The sequence below is a fragment of the Nicotiana tabacum genome, chromosome 6 (assembly GCF_000715075.1).
Source record: "Nicotiana tabacum cultivar K326 chromosome 6, ASM71507v2, whole genome shotgun sequence".
Lineage (NCBI taxonomy): Eukaryota > Viridiplantae > Streptophyta > Magnoliopsida > Solanales > Solanaceae > Nicotiana > Nicotiana tabacum.
This window is the reverse complement of record NC_134085.1, coordinates 150,936,168-150,950,712: the sequence shown is the minus strand read 5'-3', so window position 1 is coordinate 150,950,712 and position 14,545 is coordinate 150,936,168.

Genomic DNA, 14,545 nt, shown 5'->3' with positions numbered 1-14,545 from the left:
CCATAGTTCCCGGTATTCTATTCATCTGGGCGCCGCTAAGATGTATCAGGACTTGCGGTTGCATTATTGGTGGAGGATGATGAAGAAGGATATTGTTGCGTACGTAGCTTTGTGTTTGAATTTGTCAGCAGGTAAAGTACGAGCATCAAAGATTTGTTGGTTTGCTTCAGTAGATTGAGATTCCTGAGTGGAAGTGAGAGCGTATAACTATGGACTTCGTAGTTGGACTCCCACGGACTCAGAGGAAGTTCGACACAGTATGGGTTATTGTGGATAGACTGAATAAGTCATCGCATTTCATTCCTATGGCAGTTTCCTATTCTTTGGAGCAGTTAGCAGAGATCTATTCCAGGAGATTGATCGTCTTCATGGTGTGCTCGTGTCTATCATTTCTAATTGAGGTAAGCAGTTTACCTCGCATTTTTGGAGGGCAGTCCAGCATGAGTTGGGTACGTGGGTCGAGTTGAGCACATCGTTTTATCCTCAAACGGACGGACAGTCCGAGCGCACTATTTAGATTTTGGAGGATATGCTCCGAGCATGTGTTATGGACTTTGGAGGTTCTTGGGATCAGTTCTTGCGGTTAGTGTTTGCCTACAACAACAGTTATTAGTCGAGCATCCAGATGGCTCCTTATGAGGCATTATATGGTAGGCGGTGTCGGTCATCGGTTGGATGGTTTGATCCTGAAGAGGCTTGTTTGTTGGGTATAGATTTAGTTTAGGATGCTTTGGAGAAGGTTAAGATCATCCAGGATAGGCTTCATACAGCTCAGTCCAGGCAGAAGAGTTATGCCGACCATAAGGTTCGTGATGTGGCATTCATGGTCGGAGAGCGAGTGTTACTTCGGGTGTCGCCCATGAAGGGCATGATGAGATTTGGGAAGAAGGGCAAGCTAAGTCCTAGGTTCATCTGGCTTTTTGAGATCCTTGATAGAGTGATAGAGGTGGCTTACAGAATTGTGTTGCTACCGGGTTTATCAGCTGTGCATCCAATGTTTCATTGTCTATGCTTCGGAAGTATCACGATAATCCATCCTACTTGTTAGACTTGCACTGTCCAGTTGGACAAGGATTTGACCTACGATGAGGAGCCGGTGGCCATTCTAGACCGGCAGGTTCAACAGTTAAGATAGAAGAGTTATCCGCCAGTTTGTGTGCAGTGGAGAGGTCAGCCTGTTAAGGCAGCTACCTGGGAGTCTAAGTCCGATATGCGGAGCCGATATCCCCTTCTTTTCACCGACTTAGGTACTTTTCTATGTCCGTTCGAAGACGAATGATTGTTTTAGAGGTGGAGAATGTGATGACACAAAAGGTTAACTCGTGTTTTAGAATCCAATCTGGGGTTCCGAGGCCTTCAAGACTTCATTTTCCCGGGCGTATATCCAGAAAGCCTTATGTGTGAAAATAGTGAATTTTGTCTTAAAAGATGATTTTTGTTGACTTCAGTCAACGTTTTGGGTAAACAGACCCGGACCATGTTCCGACAGTCCTGGAGGGTCATAGTAAAATATGTGACTTGGGCGTACGGCCGGAATCGAATTCCGAGATCCCTAGCCCGAGAAATGAATTTTTGAAGAAAATTATTTAACTGGAAATATAATGGTTTATAGAAATTTAACAATGCTTGATTTTGATGGTATCAGGCCCGTATTTTTGTTCCGGAGCCCGCTACAGATTTATTATGGTATTTAATTTATGTCTGTGAAATTTGTTAAGAGATGGAGTTTATATGACGTGATTTGGACCTTCGGTTGTAAAAATAGGAACTTTAAGTGTTCTTGAGAATTTCATTGATTTTGATGCTAAATCTGTAGTTTTAGGTGTTATTTTAGCGATTTGATCATACGAGCAAGTTCGTATGATATCTGTAGACTTATGTGCATATTTGGTTTGGGGCCCCGAGGGCTCGGGTGAGTTTTGGATAGGCTACAGAATGTTTTAGACTTAGAAAATCTGATATTTTTGTTGCAACAACTATTCTGGTGTGTCCTTCTTCGCGTTCGCAAAGCTACTCTCGCGAACGCGAAGGGAGGGTTGGCCGGGTGAGTTTTTCTTCTTTGCGAGTGCGAAGGCCTGGTCACGAATGCGGAGTGATAGGGCCTTTACCCTTCGCGAATGCGATCAGCTCATCGTGAAGGCCTGGTCGCGAACGCGGAGTGATGGGACCTTTACCCTTCGCGAACGCGACCGGCTCATCGCGAATACGAAGCATTGGGGACCTGGGGGAGGGGTCAGACTTCCTTCTACACGAACGCGAGTGTGGTCTCGCAAACATGAAGGCCAGAGGGCAAAGCCTTGTCGAACACGACAGGGGTTTTGCGATCGCGTAAGCCAAGCAAGGCAACTCTTCGCGAACGCGACAGTATCCTTGCGAACGCTATGAACACTGTCGCCCAGTTCATAAATAGTCCCAAATCAGGACTTAGGTAATTGTTTCAAATTTTCGAAAGCTAAATGGCCTAGGGGCGATTTCCAAAAGACAATTTCTTCCCTAAAGTGTTGGTAAGTGATTCTAAACCATTTTCTATCAATTACGCATTGTATTTCATCAACTTTGTTCTTCAAGGGTAGAAATTAGGAATTTTGGGGGAATTGAGAATTTTACCAATTTGGAAATTTAGACCTCGATTTGGGGTCGGATTCTGAAACTAATTGCATATCCGGGCTTAGGGGTGAATGGGTAATCGGGTTTTGGTCTGAACTTCAAGTTTTGACCAAGCGGACCGGGGGTCAATTTTTGACTTTTTGGGAAGAATGTTGGAAATCTATAATTTTTCATTTGAATTGGTTTCTTTGGCTTCAATTGATGTTAATAAGTTAATTATGAATAGATTCGGGCGGATTGGAAGTGGGAATTAAGGGAAAAGCGGTATTTGAGGCTTGAGTTGGCCGTGGAATCGAGGTAAGTCTTTGGTCTAACCTTAAATTGCGGGAATAGGTGTTGTTGTCTTACTTTCTACGTGTTTAATTATTGAGTATGACGTATAGGTATGGTGACGAGTATCTATACATTGTTGTTGGGTCATAGCATGAAAATGAGCCTTATACTTGTAACCATTGTGCCCCTTATCACGTATTGTTCATGCTTAAGCGGGTTACTCTTCATGTTGAATAAGTCTGGTTATATTTTCCTGTTATTGGGTAATTGTTGAGTGTTGACTCAAGTTGAGACTTATATTGTGAATTTAACTGTTGAAACGAGATTGGTTATAACTGATTCCCTTTTCGGGATGTTATTGTTTCTATTACTTGGGTGAGGAAAGAGTGATAAAACATGAAAGGTGATGCCGTGCACATTCATATTTATGCATATGGTAAGGAAGAGTGATAATGCACGAAAGGTGATGCCGTGCACATTTACATTTATATTGATGGATATGGTGAGTAAGAGAGATAAAACACGAAGGTGGATGCCGTGCACATTTTTTTATTGATTGCATCGTGAGGATTGAGAGTAAAAGCACGTGCATTTTCTGTTTGCTGTGATTATTTGCTGTTATCGGTTCAAGTGCATTAATTGTTTCATTTCCGATATTTTTTGTGATTCCTTATTCTAGTACCCTCATAGCATGTTGCCCATTCCCGTTAATTTCTGTTTAGCTTCTATTATTGTTATTCTGTTAGTATGTTGTTTAACTGCACAAGTTTATGTTGGTTGTCATGTCCTAGCCTCGTCACTACTTCGCCGAGGTTAGGCTCGACACTTATCAATTGTCACGACCTAAAAATCGACCCGGTCATGATGGCGCCTATCATGAAACTAGGCCAGCCGGCACAATTCCCAAATCAACCATTATTCAATAAAAGTCATTTTATACCATTTATTAATCAATAATCTCATAATGTAAGTCTAAATGAACAGTGTCGAATAAATACACAAGCCCGACATCGGGGTGTCACTAGTCATGAGTATATACTACAGTTGTCTAACAACATCAAGACCAATATGGCAGGGAAGATCACAAGAATACATTAAGGAAGAATAAGGAGGGAGAAAAGCAAGGCTGCGATCGCCAGACAACTACCTTGCTAACTCCGATGAACCTGCCACCGAGATCAGAAATACCTGAATCTGCACACAAGGTGCAAAGAGTAATGTGAGTATGTCAACTCAGTAAGTAATAATAGTAAATAAAGACTAAGTAGTAAGAAATCACGTAAACTACGTCATAGTACCACAGTGGGTACAACATGTTTCCAAAACATGATACAAATCAAATCATCTCGTTCAACTCCCATTTCGGGAAAATCCTTTGAAAAATGTCTTTCTAACAGTTTCAGTAGAAGTTCAATATAATTTATAGTGAAAGTGATGAAAATCATAATCGGCCCTCGGCCAAAACATAGTTCATATAGAGCCCCTCGGACAAACATAAATTCATAACCATCTCATAGCTTAAAAATCTCAGTGGAAGTAACAAAGCCAAATCAGTGACTAAATTCCAAACACCTCGTAAAAACTCCAGTTTAAATGAAAGCTGTTTAAAATATTTGTTTAACATTTTCAATAGAGGCTCAGTATAAAGATGAGTGAAAGCAGTAATTTAATCAACATATTCACTAGAGACTCACGTTAAAGAGGAGTGGAAACAATAATTTCATAAACAGGCCCTTCGAGCAAAGCATCACTCATATATGTGTATATATATAGCCCCTCAGGCAAGCCACTCGGTCACTCATGACTCGACTCTCAGCAATCAGCGCTCACACTCAGCACTCATGCTCAATAGGTACCTTATCATAACCGCTGCGACGTGCAACCCGATCCATATATCACTGCGGCGTGCATCCCGATCCATATATATAGTCGACTGCGCTCACTGGGGGTGTGCACACTCCGGAGGGGCTCCTACAGCCCAAGCGCTATATCGCTGCGGCGTGCAGCCCGATCCATATATCGTTGCGGCATGCAGCCCGATATATATATATATATATATATATATATATATATATATATATATATATATATATATAGAGAGAGAGAGAGAGAGAGAGAGAGAGAGAGAGAGAGAGAGAGAGAGAGAGAGAGAGAGAGAGAGAGAGTATTGATGCGGCGTGCAACCCGATCCATAAATATATAATCCTCACAACCAGGCCCTCGGCCTCTCTCAGTCATTAACCTCACAATCAGACCCTCGGTCTTTCTCAGTCATTAACCTCACAATCAGGCCTTCGGCCTCTCTCAGCCATCAACCTCACAAGCCACTCGGACTATCAGTAAAACAAAGCGTTCAGCTTAAAATATCATCTATAGTATCAAAATTGAGTAAATAAGGCTGAGTTAGGAAATCAATAAAATACAGCATGATTGAGTACAATTATTAAGTCAAAACAATGAGGAATAGTAGTTTAAAAGCCCCATAAGGGTCCAAAACAGTTGGCACGAGGCTCAAATATGGCATTCCGCCCAAAACATAGCAATATTTTCCAAAACACAATGATATCAAACCATTTTCAATCAAATACGCGACTTAACAGTCATACGGGACGGACCAAGTCACAATCCCCAACGGTGCACGACCCCACGCTCGTCATCTAGCGTGTGCGTCACCTCCAAGTAGCACAACAATGTGAAATCCGGGGTTTCATACCCTCAGGACAGCATTTACAATCACTACTTACCTCAATCCGGTCCAAACTCTAGCTCACAATGCATTTGCCCCCTCGAATCGGCCTCCAATTTCTCCAAATCTAACCAAAATCACATTCATATCATCAAAATATGCTAAGAAAACAAAGCCCACTCAAAAATAATCAATTTACATCAAAAATCCTGAAATTACTCAAACCCGGCCCCCGGGCCCACGTCTCGGAATCCGACCAAAGTCTCAAAAGGCAACAACCCATTCAATTACGAGACTATCCATACTAGTTTCACTCAATTCCGACTTCGAATCGGCTTTCAAATCCCAAAAAAATATTTTTATGAAGTTCTACAATTTTCCCCAAATTTTCATCCCAAATCTCTACTCAAATGATGAATCCAACGTTATAATCATGTATTTTACCCAAAATTGAGTTAGAATCACTTACTCCGATGGTTTTCTTGAAAATCCCTTGAAAAATCGCCAATGCCCGAGCTCTCTTGGTCAAAATATAAAATAAAATCCCAAATCCTGTATTTATAGTGCACCTCTCAGATTCCCGTCACCACTGACCGTGGTAAAACCACCGCTGACCGCGGTAAAACCTCCATTGTCGCGCTTCTGGTGGCTGTACAGATAGGACTTAGTATTTTGGCCATAACATTCTCTACAAATGTCCAAATTATAATTTCTTTACCTTTCTGTAAACTAGACACGAAGGGCTACAACTTTCATTTTTAAATCATCTCAAAATTCCTTGTATATCAAAAGATATAGGATTCCGAAGTTGGACCAGCGGCCCTACGGATCCTTCATGACCGCGGCCGTGGACCATTTTCCTCCCCAGCGGTAATACCACCGCCCCCAACGGTAAAACTTCCACCGCAGCAATAAATTTAAGCACTGGAACCAATGCTTGAGTTTCGGTAATGCCCAGACTCGCTCAAAACTCACCCGAAACACACCCGAGACCCTCGGGACCTCAACCCAAACATACCAACACCTCCCATAACATCATTAAAACTTAGTCGAGCCTTCGAATCACTCAAAACAATACCAAAACACCAAATCCACTTCGGATTTAAGCTTAAGAACTTAGAAACTTTCAAATTCCACAAACGATGCCGAAACCTATCAATTCAACTCCGAATGACCTGAAATTTTGCATACATGTCACAAATGATACTATGGACCTACTCCAATTTCCGGAATTCCATTTCAACCTTGATATCGAAATTTTCACTACCAACCGGAAAGCGCCAAATTTTCAATTTCACCAATTCAAGCCTAAATCTACCACAGGCCTCCAAATTACGTTTCGAACACGCTCCTAAGTCCCCAATCACCCATCGGAGCTAATCCAATCATAAAAAGTCAAATCTGAGATCGAATACTAAAAAGTCAAAACTTGGTCAAACCTTTCAAATTTAAAGCTTCAAGCTGAGAATCATTCTTCCATACTTGTTTTGATTAACCTAAAAACCAAAAACGACGATTTAAATAAGTCATAATACATCATACGGGGCTAGCCATGCCTGAGAACTGGCGAGCGAAGTGGAAATGCTCAAAACGACCGGTCGGGTCGTTACACCAGTATATGGGTCGGTTGTACTGATACTGCACTCTGCACTTTCTGTGCAGATCTCGGTGCCGGACCTTGTGAGTAGAGTTTAGGTGGCTGCCTTCAGTCCATTAGAGACCCAAGGTAGTCCTATAAGCGTCCGCAGGCCCTGGTGTCCCCTTCTATCCTATTTCTTTTCTATTTTATCTACTTTCGAGATAGATGTATATTTCTTTGTTCAGACCATTGTTTGTAGTATTCGTAGACTGTCCGTGAGTTGTAACTCCAGTTTTGGGTGGAGTTTTATTATGGTTTCATTATTTGTATTAAGATAATCTGTTAATTCTGTTCTTCCGCATTTTTTCCGCTGATTTACTTTTTTTTAACTTGTAAATTGTTAAAAGATAAAGGAAAAAGGTAAAATATTGTGTAACATTGGCTTGCCTAGTGAGTACAATGTTAGGCACCATCACGGTCCTGACGGTGGAAAAATTTGGGTCCTGACAATATTGTATAAAAATTATATTTCAGTTGTATGATATTGTAGTTGTATATAACTGAGGTAGAAATAATGTATGAAAGTTGTAGATAAGTTGTAAGTAAATTGTATAATATATAATCAGTTGTACGAAATTTGTTTTTACTATGTATAAATCAGATACAAAATATACAAAAGACATTATATAAAAATTGTAGTTAAGTAATATGATATTGTAGCTGTAGATAAGTTGTATAATATACAATTATTATGTATGAAATTTATTTTTTGTATAAATCAGATACAAAATATACAAAAGACATATTTGTATAAAAATTATATTTAAATTTGTTGGGTGTGAGATGAAAGGCTTATTGTTATGTATTTTTGGTGAACCTTTGCTTTTGGGGACAAGTAGAAATTGGCTTATGTTGGTATTGGAAGACTAATGTAGTCTTTGTTATTTTAGTTGGTTAGTCATTGAGTTGTTAGGATAGGACCTCTGTTTTTCATTGTAGGGAATTGAAGAAAGCCTCACTCCTCCCCTAGGATTACTGTATTGCTTTTTTGTTCTACTGGTATTGTTGTTTTGAGACAACTAATTGTGTCTTTAGGTGTGGGAATGGGTTGGTTTACAAAGATATCGATGACTCATGTTCAGAAGAGTTTACGAAGCTTGTTTGTTGTAAGAGAGGAGAGAGGAGAGGAGAGAAAAAAGAAAAAAAAGGTATAACTAAACCCCTTGATTTAAGGCACAAATAATATATTGGGAGCCTTTTAAGGTGGATTGTATACATTTTGTAACTAAAATGTGTTTAGGTCGGGTAAATACCAAAACATGGGCATTTTTTATAATAAGGTTTCAAATAGTGTATAGGGATGAAAAAATCTCTTCTAAGAACTATGTAAATTTCCTAAAGGAAAACTACCAGCTATGTCCATTTATAAGTAGCTTATTACAAAAATTGGTCAATTCATAAAATATTACTAATATTAACCAACATGCATTTGTAGCTAAAAAAAATCAAATTTTTGCTTTCTTTTGAATGGGTGTTATTAGAATCGATTGAGTAGATCCTAATGAGTTTGAATCTCAGTTTTGGGAGAGTTTTGAGGTAGTTTGAATTGAAAATTCAAAGTAGAATATGAAACATGAAAAAATGATATGTGTATCACACTATGTATCACATGTGCATCATATTTGCATCAAATGTGTATCACGTGCATATCCATATATACGTGTGTATGTGATACATGTGTCACAGAAGAATTTTTTGAACTCGATATTAACTACGAATTTTGATACCAAATAAGTCCAAATCACCTCCAATTTTCCTCAAGATTTGTATAGTGACTCATCTATATGTTTTCAATGAATTTCAACCATACCCATTAAAAAAAGTCGGTTTTTGCTTAGATTTTTAGAATCTTATATATATTGTCACACCTCCTTTTTTACCTACACCCCGCAAGGGGCGTAAAGGAGTTTTTCCAATTAAAGGACAATCAGAACGGGATTTAGTTATTAATTATTCAGAGTCGCCACTTGGGAGATTAATGGTGTCCCAAGTCACCGGTTGAATCCCGAACCGAGGAAAAATATGACTCTGTTACAGTCTGCGAACCAGAAATCTGAGTAAGGAATTCTGTTAACCCGGAAGAAGGTGTTAGGCATTCTCGGGTTCCGTGGTTCTAGCACGGTCTCTTAACTGTTGTATTTGATTTCATCTGATTTTAATACATGCTAGCTTATGTGCCTTTTATTCGTAAACCGCTTTTTTATCATTATTTATTTTAAAAGAATTACGACGTCGTGAAAACGCATTTCGAACCACGTCGCAATCAATGCACCCGTGGTTGTCCACACATTTCGACTTCGTCGAGATTTGAATTTGGGTCGCATCAATGTGCACCCGAGTTTAAGAAGATAATTTTATTAAAATCGTGCCTAAAGAGTCTAACGCACTATTATTTTGGGGAAGGCCGTGAAGTTTGTTAAACGGCTCATCCCGAAGCCTAAAATTAATACAAAATTTGAGGGCCCCGTAATTTTGCATTTTACTGGGCTCGTCTCGTCTCAGCATTTTATTAAAAGGTCCATCCTAAAGTAAACTATGATTTTCTATTTTTATTTGTCTCTAATAATACAATAATAGTCCTAATGAATTTGTTACCGGATCAAAGGACAATTTGGCACCATGGTTTCGTCTCTTTCAATTCTGAGGGAGAAATAACATTCTGCTTTCTATGACAGGAACTACAACTTAATTTCAACTATTAAAACCATCCTAATACAGATTGAGCAAAGACATACCAATCAGTAACGAAAAGAGCAAAAGAAACAAAGTAAAATAACAACAAATTCTTATGCGCACATTGACAACCAAGCTCCGTGGGAGTTACAGTGAACTCAAATGAAGCTACCAGTAAACAACCTTTGAATACACTATCGTGGAATAGAAAATTTTATAACTGAAGCTTTCAAATAAATTAGAGAAAAAGGTAAAGATAACAGAGGAAATAATGCACCTGAAATGAATATTTCAACCTCTTAAATGTTCAACAGTTACACGAGCCAAAGGAACAGTGGCTGTAATGGCACTCTAATCAAACATCAACTCGGACGGAGCTGGACCTCACATGTACTCAAAACGTTAGAACCGGTGACAGAATTCAAACCGGAAACCAACCAAACGGCACCTCAACGCAAGACTGAAACAGAGTCTCCTTAGACAACGACCATCGACGAACTAAAAGCTTGACGGAAAGTTCAAACGCATTCAGTCATCAATTCAAACAACGCTAATCGATATTAATGGCGACGAAGCATAGACAAACCAAAACTAACAATCGACCAGCCGAGCAGAAAAATCGACAATTCAGAGAATCTGAAATTTAAACTTCATTTAACTAAAATTTTCAGCAATTACACAGTCATAATGGAGTGCCAAACGACGAAATTTCAACTTGAACCGGAATCGCAACCTCGAATCGGACCTCGACGGAAACACTGACAGAGCTTCGGACGTTTTCGAGTTTGTGATCAAAACTGAAGCTAAATCGACTGAAATCTGCTCCTTAGTATCGATAAGTCACGGCAGACGGGTTTTGAATGAGTGAGGGTGGAGAAGAAACGACTCAGAGGTGGTCGTTGGGTGGTTAACGTGAGGGTGGCTGTTCGGGACGGGGACAACGGCGAAGTGGTTTCCGTCGTTGGCTGCTCAAGATCGAAGAAGAAGAAGAAGAAAAACTTCTCCTCTGTTTGGCTCTGTCCTTTCTTCAGTTATCAAGATGATCACGTATTTTGGCTTTTTTTCTTTTTGTATTTTTGTTTTCCGTTTTTTTTGTATCATTTTTCCGTTCCCCCCTCCTTTTGTGTCAATTTTCGTGTGTCTTTTATATAGGTGGGTGAGTGTAGTGATTTTTTTTTTGTCGAGGGGGGTCTTGTGTGGGGGAGTTTTATTTGGGGAGAAGGTGTTATGTGAGGAATGTTTTTTGGGGGGAAGGTTTTAGGTGGGGGAATATTTTGGGGGGAAGGTTTTAGGTGGGGAGAAATGATTTGGGGGGAAATATTTTTGGGGAAGGTTCTTCCCATTTTTATTCCTAATTTCTTTTTATCTTCCTTTTTTGTATTTTATTTATTTATTTTGTATTTTATTTTCTGATTTTGTTAAATGCTAAATTAAAAACCACAACCAAATTAACACTAAAAATTAGATTTCCTAATTAAAATGCAAACTGATACAAATTTAAACTAAAAATGCAAAAGGTACTATTTTTGTTATTTTCTTCCTATTTTGTTCTAAAACAAATTAATCCTTAATTAATCCTAAAATATGAAATTAGATACTAAATGCAAATGCGTATTTTTGTATTTTATTATTGTGATTTTAAAATATTAAAATGTATGAAATGAGACTACAAAAGGAAAAATTCCTAAAAAATCAATAAATTATTTTGACTTATTTTTAGGAGTTATCTTCATATAGGGCAAAAATCACGTGCTTACAGCTGCCCCTCTTTGCTCGGGAACACGAAGAGTTTTCGGGCAAAGATAAAGTAAGCACTGTGAGGGATTTTTGCCCGTTTGAAACTCCATGAGAAGCAATTTTTTGAAAAACTGTCTGACCGAACCTTGCTTCAAAGGTTGCCTACATATCCTTGACTATGAAGGAATCAGGTCAGGTGTTGTTCAGAAGTGAACGAGGTGATGAAGTACCGAGGTTGAGAGTCGAGGTTCCGTCCGAGGCTCCGGTCCGCTGTCCCGTTATTACATCAAAGTCAAAATTGAAAAAGACTAACTAAGCCTATCAGCTACGAGTTACAAGATTCCTATCTATGAGTCTTCTGAAGCTTGATCTTGAGTCTTGGTTGGTGCTTCATGCGGACCCTGATCTGAATCTTGATGCTTGTTGGCCGTAGGTGTTGGTTCAATCTTCTTCTGGATCAACACCGGACATGTAGTGCTCATGACTTCAACCACGTCTTGAGCAGTTCACATCTTTTCCTGTTTCTGAACTTTGGAGCTCACTTTTTTTGTTCTTTTTCTTCTTTTCTTTATTTTGGATTGAGACTCATTCTTTCTTCCATCTCGAATCATGTGCCTCGAGGTCAAACCTGCTCGGCACCTTGAACCATTTTCCCTTGAAACTTGAACTGTCTTCCTTCGAAACTACTTTCCCTTGAAACTTGAGTTGTCTTCCGTCGTCACTGATTTCCCTTGAAACTTGAGTTGTCTTCCCTTGTTCCCCAGGTGAAATCCATTGTTGCCGTTTTGAATTGTAAACTGAGATGTTTTCCCTTCTTCAAACTGCTAAACTTGAATGTATTTGAACTTGAATGTATTCCTCTGTTCTTCAGGCGGGCTCCTGACTTCCGAAACTTGAATTGTATGTCTCTATTCTTCAGGCGGGCTCCTGACTTCATAAAAGACAAAAAAAAAATCGATTGAAAACTATATTTTGAATTATATCACCTCTGTTCTTCAGGCGGGCTCCTGATTGCTGAATTTGAAATTGAATGTATTCCTCTATTATCCAGGCGGGTTCCTGACTTCACAAAAATAGACAGAACAAAGAAAACTTTCTGCCCCAGTTTGGAAACTGGGTACATGTTACTGGATATTAATAAGAATTTGATTAAAACTTGTCTTGAGATACCTCTGTTATACAGGCGGGCTCCTGACTTCCGAAACTTGAATTGTATGTCTCTGTTCTTCAGGCGGGCTCCTGACTTCATAAAAGACAAAAAAAAAAAATCGATTGAAAACTAAAATTTGAATTGTATCACCTCTGTTCTTCAGGCGGGCTCCTGATTGCTAAATTTGAAATTGAATGTATTCCTCTATTATTCAGGTAGGTTCCTGACTTCACAAAAAATAGACAAAACAAAGAAAATTTTCTGCCCCAGTTTGAAAACTGGGTGTGTTACCACATACTAATAAGAACTAAAACTTGAATTGTGATAAGACTGAAATGCAACTTTTAAAAATTTAAAGACTGCAATGTATCTTAAAATTTAAACTTTATCTTAGGTGAAAAATTCATCAGACTAAGATTCTCATCTTAGGTGAAAGATTCGACGGACTAAGATTTATCTTTATCTTAGGTGAAAAATTCATCAGACTAAGATTTTCATCTTAGGAGAAAGATTCAACAGACTAAGATTTTTGTCTTTATCTTAGGTGAAAAATTCATCAGACTAAGATTTTCATCTTAGGAGAAAGATTCAACAGACTAAGATTTTTATCTTTACCTTAGGTGAAAAATTCATCAGACTAAGATTTTCATCTTAGGAGAAAGATTCAACAGACTAAGATTGTGACTCTAGGAGATAATTCATCAGACTAGGTCCATTTTTGTGTGATCTCAGGAGGAAGATTCATCGGACTGAGATTTTGACTCTAGGAGATAATTCATCAGACTAGGTCCATTTTTGTGTGATCCCGACTTTCTTATTTTCCAAATTCCAACTTCCTTTCTTTTCAAATTCTGTTTCCTTTCTTGTTCCCAAATTATGCCTTCCTTTTTTTTTCCGACTTCTGCCTTCATCTTTTCCCAAATTATGCCTTCCTTTCGTTTTTCCAACTTTTGCATTTATCTTAGGTGAAAGATTCATCGGACTAAGATTTTTATCTTAGGTGAAAAATTCAACAGACTAAGATTTCTTTATCTTAGGTAAAAGATTCAACAGACTAAGATTTCTTTATCTTAGGTAAAAGATTCAACAGACTAAGATTTCTTTATCTTAGGTGAAAAATTCATCAGACTAAGATTTCTTTTAACCATTTTCCTTCAAAATTTGTTTTATCTTCCCACTAACTTGAATTATCTTCTTTCAGAACTGCTTCCCTAAAAACTGGTGTTGTCCTCCTTCAAAAAACCACTTCCCTAAAAACTAGTGTTTCATTCCTCCAAAAATTACTTTTCTTAGAACTGGTGTTTCTTTCCAGAAAACTACTTCCCTCTCTTTTTCTTTTTTTTAAAACACTTGTATTGACCTTTATGTTCTTCAGATGGGTACCCGACTTCAAGAAATTTTTCAACACGACAGAAAATTTCTGCCCCAGTTTGATAATCCTCCTGTAGCATATCTTTCTGCCATCAATAACATTTCCATGCCCTGTTTCGAATCAAAGAAAATTCTGTCAGTTTAAAAGTGCGGTGGTTGGTTGTGGTACTCCCGCTGGGATGGTTTTCCTTTTCTCCTTTCCATGCTTTGCGTTGTCCGACCATCTTTGAAACTTGGCTGATAACTTCTGCCCTTCTTGACGACTATCTCTCAATTATTACTTCTAGTCTTCTTATCTGACCCCATATGTTTTCTGTGACAACTGATTCTTCTTGAAGGTCTTGCATGTTTGCTGATTAACCACTTTCCCCGTCATCTGTGTCACTGAAATACCCTTTTTCCCCGTTCA